General features: G+C 34.0%; 1 protein-coding gene across 1 annotated transcript in view; it reads right to left on the minus strand.

The window, feature by feature from the left end:
- LOC122401389 overlaps positions 1-1969 on the minus strand; it is a 42258-nt gene extending 40289 nt beyond the window's left edge. Inside the window, exon 1 of the mRNA XM_043403477.1 lies at positions 1743-1969. The gene's annotated coding sequence lies outside the window, so the exon portion shown is untranslated. The remainder of the gene's footprint in view (positions 1-1742) is intronic.
- Between the last annotated feature and the right edge of the window lie 9605 nt (positions 1970-11574).

Genomic DNA, 11574 nt, shown 5'->3' on the forward strand with positions numbered 1-11574 from the left:
CCGTCGTTTAATATCGAAACGATGCTATCGCTTGTCTACAAATAAGTATTGAAGGCAAAACAACTAGATAAGTAATCGCCAGAAGCGACGTATTCAGCAAAATGAACACATTTGATACATTTACTTTGTTTCTTCGGGGAAGAACAGTTTATTAATTGGACTTATTTTTCTGAGGAATATTTTCGACGAGCAATATTTCTGTTTGACCATACCTGTTGAATATCATATTGGGTCTTACTATGTCCTATACATTCTTGTTTTATTCATAACACATCTACCGCTTTGCAATTTATTATATTCGTGTCTTGTGTTCTGTTTCCATATTTGGCCCTACAGAATTTTTATTTGATTATTATTACGTGTGAGTGTCGTGAGTTACATTCTAAATTGTTAGGTTCAAATTTAATTTTGATCTTTGTTAAAGATTGTTTCGATAAGAAAAGGGATAGTTTACAAGTATATATTGTATTATAACTAACAGTTAAAATCGTCTGTATGATAATTTTGAAATTACGACACGTGAACGAAACATATGCAAAATAGTTAAATTAGATAAAAAAATGTTTGAATTAACTACAAAAATCCAAGCAAAACTGGAACGAAAGGCCGGTCATAGTAAATATCGTCCACGAAGAAACTTTGTTCTAGATATTGTAACGGTTTACTGGAAAAATTTTGCGGAATAACGCGTCTTTAGTACAAGTTTATGGAAGTATAATGTAATAGACACAAGGAAAAAGCAAACTTCAATGAAAGAGAGCTATTTGGTAAACTTTTGTTTGAAAGACGATAAAAGTCAACAAGTAACTGCACGCATGGCGAATAAAAGTCATTCTATAGCATAAGATATTATAAAAACATTTCAAGAAAATTGCTTTTATAATAGAGCGAAAATAAGCATGATAAATGTGGAATAAGAATCCTCAGATAAATGCACTAAAATTTGCTGTGCAAACACGAAGGTACTTAAACAAGAGTTCGGTCTAAAAATATGAGTTGTTTTAAGAAAAAGTAGTTTACGTTTTGAGGCTCGGAGACTCAAAAGAAATCGTACGTTGGCTATACAAATAAGAAATTAATTATTTTCCGTGAAATATGCCCGAGGAATAATTTATCTTCCTGGAAAAACCTTATCTACCTGAGAGTAAATTTACGTATGGAGAAAAGCAAATGAAAAAAAAAACTTTGATGGAACAGTCGTGATCGTTTGGAGCCGCATGTTTGCAGCTGGAGCTGAGAATTTGCATTTTATTGAAAGAAATATCGACGTTTAACAGACTTTGGATATATGTATGTATTGAGAAATGTACTGAAACTTCATCGGATCAACGGTTCCAAACATATCTCTAGTATTATTCGAGAACAATTGTATAGAAAGTCTAAATATCGAAATTTTACGAATTTTTATTTCTATAGTATATCGTGTAAAATTATTTACTGACAGAATCTTGCAACGCCAGTCTCATCTTCATTTCGGCGAATTAAGAAATCGTACTCTGGTAATTTTACACGAACATTGTATAATATTCCTACATATATCATAATTCTAAAATCAGCATACAATCTTGACTACGAGCCACTTTGCTGAAACTTCAAACTCTTGAGACTGCCAGGGGTGAATTCGAAAGGGCGAAAACTCGAAGGTCCCTTTCATATAAAATTAAATCGAGTTGTAATCGTTCCCCGTGTGATTTTTGGTACATCGGTGCGACGAAAATGAAAGAAACGTTCACGATGCCTACCTGGACTGAACGTGGCGAACGAGCAGCTGCGGAGCCGACGATTGCTTTCTTGTCACACACAAATCTTAACTCACTGAATCTCTGATTTTCGTTTGACGAGCTATCGCTCCTCTTCTGCGCATCTGGAGATTATTGTTTAGTTTTTTGGCGATACTGGCGCGATAATCAACCCCCGTTTAACACACCAAGAGAGCGCAGCTCCCATACGGAGGACTCGGCGCGGACTGACACGGTTCCCGGTTCTGCACACTGTCTAACCCACGCTGCCAGTTTTACTGCTCGAGTCAAGTACGAGTACAGCGCGTCCCATAAATGTGAGCGCAGACGTACGAGCAGCTCGTTCTTCCTGCCACCGGCGACCGGATACCCGTTTCTTGGACGCGACGATAAAGCTGGTCCCGTCTCTTCGGCAACTTCGGGAACAAAGTTGGTGCTAGAGACGTCGGGGACGCCTACGTTGCGCGTAATTATACAACAGGCGTATTACCGTAATGGAAGAAAATGATGAAAAATAAAATCCACGAAGGATAACGCGGCGGAATAGCAGAGTGCTGGCCAATAGGTGTGACGGGGCACGCTGGCGTGTCGTGGCTAAATTGTGGGTGTGTCGCGGGAGAAAAAATTTGCAATAAATCGACGGAAAAACTTGGCAAAAAAGTTTCCACGACTCGGAGACTACCTGCTTATTTCAACAAAACGTTTCCATTAATGATGCCCAGAACAAACATAAAGCCACGAGTCTTTTTAAAACGTATGTAGATCAGAAATTGCACGCAGCTGTTCCAAGCAATTTTTGCAACCATAGATATTCTGTATTGAACATTATAGCCTAGCTAATCATTTTTTAGAATGTTTACATATACGAGTATATATAAAAAATATAAAGTTTGGGAAGCAGTGGAATAGAAAAAGCCACGAGTCTTTTTAAAACGTATGTAGATGAAAAATTGCTCGCAGCTGTTCCAATCATTTTTTGCAACCATAGATATTCTGTATTGAACATTATAGCCTAGCTAATAATTTTTAAAAATGTTTACATATACGAATATATGTAAAAAATATAAAGTTTAGGAAGCAGTGGAATAGAATATATTGCAGGAAGACAGATTTAACTGTTGAGGCTTAAGGGGAATGAGACACTAGTCAGTAGAATGTGGACAGCGTCGAATAATATTACCGTAGGAAGGCTGACTACAACGTCTGACCCAATACTGCTTGTACGGAAAGTCTTTTCGTCTCGATAAAACGTTAGTGGTTTCCAAACTTTCTTGAGAGCCTCATAAACAAAGGCACTTTTTGTGCTTAAAACTATATTTAATATATTTTTTCCTCCGCTTTGAAAGCACCGAGATTTATAATGATATTCATGAGCTTAATTAGCTGAAAAATGTAGATTTTCAGAAAATCTGAACCTCATCTTACAAATTAGCAAGAAAATTCGAGTATAGAAAATTTATAAACAGCTTTTCTGAAAATTTTGTTTATTTTTGCAATTTTATCGTATTAATACTGGAAATTTAAGCTGTTCTCGCGTGCATCGATAGCACATCTCCGTAGCATGAAATTAATTCGATACACCTGTTCACAGGTATTGACGTTCGTGCTTCTTCTACCAAGATGTATAATTGTTCTATATTATCCGGTTTTGTAGCTTTACATACTTTTCCACGTCGATCCATAACATTTCGATAAGGTTAAGGTCAGTGGATTGAGCCATCCACTTCATTTCATTAATATTATGATCACTTGAAAGTGTCTTGACATCGTGTTTAGTAATCTTAAGATCGTTGTCTGCTGAACCACAGGTCGGTAAACTCTTTCTGAAACGAGCTTAGTAATACAAATATTGAGTTTACCAGGTCAATAACTGATATTGTGATAATCTGTCCACTCCTTACTGATGTTAAAAATATGTGTACATTAAAAATTGTGTAAATTTTGTATTAACAGACTTTCTGAGACCCGACTAAAAAGTATAGAATTTAATCGTTACAAGTCTCTGAGCGAACTCTACTTTGTGACATTTGTCGAGAAGCTTCATTGTTACATTTTTCATTGAAAAACTTTCTTCGTCCATACGATGTCTGACATTTTACTATCAAGTTCGGGCCGATCGAATTAAGATACATCAATGAAAGTCACTTTCGATCGCTGTTATTCTTATATCCAATTTAAGTTACTCTGAAACGGAGGTGCATCAAAATTTAATTGAACAGTTCCGATGTTTATTTTTATTGATCATGAACTGATAATATTTCAGCATGAATTTCAACTAAAGTCATAAATTTATCATCGTCAGATGCGTGATCGGTTTTTCAAGATCTTATTTTCTATGGAAAGATGACTTTAAATGTTTGCCCAGTATGCGTGCACTGACTATGTCTCAACCTAACGTATATCGCTGCAAGTTACTGCCTCTGCCTGTCTTTATGTACGCTCCAGTGTCACGAATTGGTTTATATCAGTCCTACTATCTTACTTTTCTCGTTATGAACCGTCGTATCTATCTGGTTAGATTGATCACGGTGGAATAATAGCTTGGCCACCACGCTCTCCTGACCTAACTCCGCTCGGTATTAAATTAATTCTCTATTCCGAACAAATTACATGTGTCGAGCAATTAAGGAAAAAATTAGTTTACCGTTTGATAAATTAAAGCAACAGAACACGCTAGAAAGTGTTCATAGAATTGTATTTAGAAGAGTGGAATTGTGTATTCGATAAAATGAGCATCATTTGCCACAGTTTCTGTAATTTATCTATTTAGATTTTACTATGAAATGGTAATTAGATCGAAAAGTAGCACATTGCATTTCTGAAACACTAAATAATATTAATTTTACTTAACATAATACTGTTCACTTGTATAGCCTCGTTTGTTTTTTAATACAAACAGAATTCGATTTAATTTGAATTAATTTTTCTAGCACAATAGATATCTTTTGTGCTCTGTTTCCGTGCCTGAAATAACGTTTGATAACGCTATGTTTAAAGGTACGAATCTGTTACTTTCACTGCTCCCAGAATGGAATTACACACTTAAAAATAGCGAAACCACTAAACAGGCTTTTTGTTACCCGCAGTAATAATTAATCATTAGCACGTTAACTATAATTCTTGGCGCGAAGAACTCTACAGAGAGTCACTGTTTGTAAAAAACATGGTTTAATATGAACATTAATATTTTATATCGGAGATACGTAATCTCATTATGTATTTCTGTTTTTAGTCATTATATCACAGTCTCTCGGTGAGATCGTTATAAGCATTAAACAATACATACAAAATATAAGTATATTATCTGCTATTCGATCATATTAATAGCATATCTAACATAAACTATAAAAGCTTTCATTTGTTGGAAATAACATATTTTTACCAGAAGGTGTTTAAATTAATGCTACTGTTGAAAGATAAATGTTGTTACAAGTGTATGCTTGACAATATCGCTGAAGTACCTTATCGTGCAATTGTTTATCAGTTTGAAAATAACTGTGCATTACATCATTTTTAACATAATTTTACATCATTGATCGATGTCACTATGTCATTATCGAAGATGGGTATCGGTTTAAGCATGGTCAGTAATTTAATAACAACACGTTAATTATTTACTTATACAAATACTTAGTTAAGAACATTAATAGAATGTGATGTAAAATGAATAATAAAGATGGTTCTTTAAGATTTCATGATTCTGAAAATCACGAGTATATCGAAAATTTAATGTATTAAAGTTCAAAGTCGGAAAAATTGTAGTTTTATACAAAATACTAAACTATTTCCCCTTCTATGGCGCAGCCAACGGTGATCCAATTCGCCTTTTCCGCTGCCGTATTTTTGTTACGCTTTGTTATTGATCGTTCTAACTGTATAGTCGAAAGTAATTCGTTTCTTTCCATTTCTCAAACGATAAACCTGTTGGAAAGTCGAGCAGTTTTCTTGCAGCGGTACCAATCTTAAGAAACTTGAATAGTTGAACAAAGTGATGAAATATTTGCTGATTTAAATTTCGTTAAAAACGTACAATTCGCATGTTTCGCTAGTAAGGAACTTATAATAATCCTCACAAGCATAGTCGATGTACGTCAGATTACGATCGTCTGAATTCACGTAATTTCCAGTCGACTACATTAAATACTTGTTATATTCACATACACGATAAATATTGAAACAATTTTTATCAAATCCCGGAGTGGAAATCGTAAACAGTTAGCAAAATGAAAATTTTCCACAATTTCTTCTCGAAGAGAACCGAATATGGCAACTACGTTCTGAAAGATGTTTTTAATTTTTTCCATTGTCACCTGAATGTCACTTGAAATTTGTTACGTGCAATTTTTTACATCCTCGCCACTAAAAATGTCACGTATGCCCGTTAAGTGTGATTCATCCAAATTTTATTGGCAAGACGTATTAGCAAACGCTTATCTCGCGAATGGCAGTGTTGCTCGAAACACTGCCAAGAAGACAATTGCAAACAGCTGAAGATAAAGCCAGAAATAAAGTGACATCACTATTTACGTTAATCCGTTGAGTTTTTCGTGCTCGTGTAGCATTGAGAGATGCCCGACAGACTCAAGAACAGAGACATTAATTTCAATTTATCGTCTATTAACGCTTCCCAGTTGACCCGCGCCGGCCTCCGATTAGAACAGAGATACTGAAAGTTTCTCGCGCGATTCGCTTGATAAAAAAAGTTAACAACGACGAACACGCCGCAATATTTTCTTGACGTTTTAAAACTATTTTATTTGAAGATAATAATCGTGTAAACGGAATAATATTTTCTTAAACACATCAACCAACATTATAGGGTTCCAAATTCAAACTGAAATTCCAAAACTGATTAAACATAATTAATATATTACAATCTTTTCATTTATAACAAAAACTGTCGAAACTTTTACATGCAACAATTTAACGAGATATTATATTATTGTGATAAGACTGCGAATCTTTATGCAAGTTCATATTTTTATTAATAGAAATAATGAAATGGGAGCTTCGTAAAGGGTCGTCTCAACCCCTAAATATAATTAAATAACAAAATAAATTTGCATATAAAGTGTATTCTGTAGTTTTTTGAGAATTAAAATTTCCCATAAATGCATAAACATCAGTCTAATCATAACGCTCAGTGGTTTGTATATATTTAAAATGGCCGATTGAGTATAAATATGAATGTTATTTTTTTATTCGTTTCCCAGAAAATCGACTTTAAGCAGTTAGAGTTTAGGGTACGTAGAAACAGTTGGTAATAGACAGACATCTGTTTAATAGTTACATTGTATCAGAATGTCAATTACAGATGTAAACATTAGCTCTAAAATTGTTTAAAAATCAATTTGTGTATTACATAAAATTCTTGCAACATTATTATTGATTTTATGGTACGTATTTGGGCTGTTACCTAAATTCCGTAGATTTTAGCGTCGTCTGGTAATAAGATGAACAAAGACTTATGGCTCGCCTGCCAAGAAAGGTTGCCCATGCCTGCTCTAAACGATAAGTGGTTTGGAAACGCTTTCGTACAACCAGTTGCTCGCTCCGTGGCTCGATCCGCATCGTCTGCACGTCTCAGCCTCATTTGGAACAACGGTACAATTAACGTTCTCCAGACGAGACGACTCTTTCATGTCGCGGTCTATTTATAAAATCTCGGAGCATATCGCCACGTTTGTACTCGCTATCGCCCACAAAAACGACGTGTCGCCTGACGCTACGACCCAAAACATTTTGTAAATCATCGACGTTACAAAACTTCATTCGATATCTTGACAGCGATACTTCCTCCTGGAACTGCCCGACGCGACAGCTTTTGAAATATGGAGTTCTTTCGTTGTAACAGCGACTGGCTCTCGTTAAAATTTTCGGCACGAATCGGAGGAACAGTTCAATGCACTAAACAGGTAACTTCACCTTTTGCTTCGTAACAAAATTGCAATTTACATTGGATTCACGATTGCGCGTCAAGATATTAAACAGGATGTTCAGCCACCCCTAGGAAAAATTTCAATGGGAAATTCTGGAGCCCAAAATAATATCAATTTGTTAGACTTCGTCAAAAAGTTATTAAAAAATTAAATTAAAAAATTTCAAATCATTCACAGAAAAATTATTTTCATTTGTAGTGCTCAATTACAACCATTTTTGGGCAATAGATATACCCCTGAAATCCTACCGACTTTCGAGAAAAAAATTCGAGTAGATGCTGAAATCTTTCGGCGAAATTAAAAAATTTCAAATCGTGCTAAAAAAATTATTTTTAACTAGAGGGGTTAATTACAATTATTTTCTGCCATTACACATACCCACGAAATCCTACGCACTTTCGAGAAAAAAATTCTTTACTGAAACTACAATGTCTGACGTTGGCATTCCAATTTCCCTGAAATTTCAACAAGTTTCAAATCATTCTGGAAAAATTATTTTCGGTTGCGGGGGTCAATTACAATCATTCTTGGTGAATACACATACCTCCGAAATCCTTCGCATTTTCGAGAAAAAAATTCAGGAAGGTGGACAAATGTTTCGACAAAATTAAAAAATTAGAAATCCTTCTGGAAAAATTATTTTTGGTTAATACACATACTCCCGAACTCCTACGTACTTTCGAGATAAAAATTCTTTAGCGAAATTATACTGTGTGGCCGGAAAAGTTTCTATAACTTTTTAACGAGGCCTCAATCAACAAATTAGTATCCTTGATTTTCGTCTTATTTTGGCCTCTAGAATCTCTCATTAAAATTTTTCCGGGGTGGCCGAATACCCTGTATATACTGTATCCTGCAAGAACAGAGTGATAAATGTTACCAGTATTTATGGCAATGTCCAGCCATTTTTAGCAAGTGTTCCGTAGGAAGACTAACGTAACTACTTTGCAATCGAACGAAGTTATTATTCCGTGCAAAGCTGAAGTGTAAATATGTATGAAGTTTGTGTTTGATTTTATCTCGTGTTGCAACATAACAAATGACAGTCGTTTGTCCTTTATTAAATAAATGGTATTTTCCGTGTACAAATTACTGTCATATACCATGTGTTGCAAACTATTTTTTCAGATATCAACGAAGATATCGACTTCGTGTTCTCTTCATCGAACCGATGACGATGTACGCTGCGAAAATGAATAGAAACATGTATCGTAATTCTGTTTAGAAAACAGAATGTGAACTACGTTATCAACGAGATTTTAAGTACGAGTGAGACATCCACTTTAATATCATGTTTCGTCTGATGCTACTGTCTGTAGCACTAACAGTGTACAGAGTGCTTCAGTTTCCAGTGTGATGTGTCTTAACTTGAGCTTGCATATGATTCATCTCGACTTGCACCACATAAAAACATAATTCCATTGTTCCTATGCCTAATTTATCTTCGATGTTTATTTTTTTCTTCCTGGGCTCGATGGCGGTTTGCTTTGGTAGCCACTCCTCTATCTAATCTGACTGATTGTGGGTAAAGCTTTCACCTCCGCATCGTTATCAATAAACTTGATATTTACGATATATTAACTTTCGCTACAATATCCGGTTATTATAGAAATCGATTCCGTTTTCGAGCAATTATTATTATTAAAAAATTCAAATACTTTCGTTACGGGAGAGTGGTATTTAATTATTAATGAACAGAAAGGACTCGGATAATTAAAGATCTGCACTTGGTTTTAATGGCAAAATAAGCTTTAACTATTCGTCTTTCATATTCTCTGGTATTGTACGTTGTTCGATATAAAAATAAATTCATTAGTATAGAATATGGAAAATTGATATCTTGATTTATAATTTCTTATTTTGACACGATTTCAATTCCTTAATGTTTGTAACTTTAAATTTGCAATCACTTGTTCGCGAAATCTTGTGATTTTGTTTAAGATCATGTTTTACGAGATTTCAAAGTCATCGAATTCGTAGTCGGAATTGTTTCTTCATAAATTAGATCATTGCGTTAATAAAAATAAATATTGTAATAGTGTATTAGTTATTATACGTACGGGGTTAGTTACGTAAAGCGTAAATGGCTCCAAATCATATGTGAGACCAATAAATATTACGTAAAGTGGTACTAGAGAGCGTAATCTTTTGCTCTTGAAAGTGTCAAGAAGATTTCAAGGTTACTGATCACACAACTAATCGAGAGTCACATTTAAAGAAAAAGCAACTGCGTTCATTTTTAATATTTTCAGCGAATTGAAAGTCCCTCAAGTGACAATAAGTAACATCACAAAATTGTATGCACTTAAATCAAATTTTTCAAATACATTACAATTATTTGAACAAAGTAGACTTGAATGATATATTACGCTATAACTTTTTCATTTATGTAGAACACGAAACAATTTTTCTGTTTAGTTACTCGGTTGCTAATCGAAATCGTAACTTGTTTTGACGTACATGCAATTAAAAAGTGATTTAGCTAATTTTACCCTGAGAGTTATAGTTGGATCTATAGAATAAGTATAGATCTAGAGATGATACAGCGATCTCTATAGAATACGAACGTAAGTACGCAGAGTACTGTTACACATTGCGTGAGAAATCTGTGCAGGATATCCTAGTCTCGAAATCGACGAAATATGCTAAAAAGTAATTCAATGTAAATTTAGCGGCAGAACACTGACGGAGGAGGTAAATCAATGTATGTAAATCAGTGCACCAGGTAATTTAAGTTGATTGGTGCGTTGTTACTGTTATTACGCGAAGAATCGCTGTTTCCGTTCGGAATAACAGTAAAATAGAAGAAGAACTTGGGGACATGGCAAAACAGGAGGCTGTGTTTTTCAGATCTGTGTCACGTTCATTTAAATAACATAATTAGTTGATTAATCTTCGATAAAGATTACAACTAAGAGAAATTGAAATTTTACCTATTTCATACTGAATATTCTTATTTGGGTCTTAAGTTATTTACTGTTTTTAAATATGCAAGTTATTTTTTTTTCTATTCCCCATTTTTCATGTTACTACACTTTCTCCATTTTCCTCTTGCATACAAAAACATTCATTCATTCATGTTGTGTTTAAGTTAGATTATAACTTAAGAATCAAGTCGTGGAACAGACTTAGTTTCAATTAAAAATAAAATTTAGGAACTTAATTGACTTATTTCTAAAGTAATATATCATCATCCAAGAGTAAACTGGTACATTTTAGATTACAAATGAAAGGTTTATGTACAGAATAAATATAATATCTTAATCGAAGCATGACGTGTTGCACAATGGAAGTATTATTATATTTTAATAGTTCTTAACTACAACGTCTCTCGAAGCCCGCTATCTTGCATTAGTGCCAAACGATTTGGAATTCTTTTCAACAGATGCCAGTAATTCTCATAGAAAATAAACAGAAATAAATTGTAGACAAGGGATATGTATTATTTTCAGGAACTAATTATCTTATAGTATAAAATAATATTTAAATCCATGTAAATTACAATATACAACCAGCTTAAAGTAGTTAAATTGGATACTCTAAAACTCATTTTTGTTCTATCGTTGGATATATAATGATACATTTAAAATACGAAAATTGAAAAAAGTTCTTGATTTTAAAATTGAGAATTTACGTAAATTTGAAATCAATTATTTAAAAAATTGTGCATACGTTGCTGTTGAGACAGTTAAATTTTTAATAATGACAAATATAGATATTTCGAATAGTTTTAAAGAGAACTGATAATCGTGGAAATAATGGCTTTGAGGTTCATCGACTAACCTGGAAAACCTGCTTGAAAGACGTCACGTAATGCGACTCAGATAAGGTAACGTCCCAATGTTTTATCTGTGATACTTGAAATTGAGATAAGGAATATTCTTCTCTCCGCGAAA

Source organism: Colletes gigas, unplaced genomic scaffold (genome assembly GCF_013123115.1).
Source record: "Colletes gigas isolate AHSC1104 unplaced genomic scaffold, ASM1312311v1 Colletes_gigas_Sc00024, whole genome shotgun sequence".
Taxonomy (NCBI): Eukaryota; Metazoa; Arthropoda; class Insecta; order Hymenoptera; family Colletidae; genus Colletes; species Colletes gigas.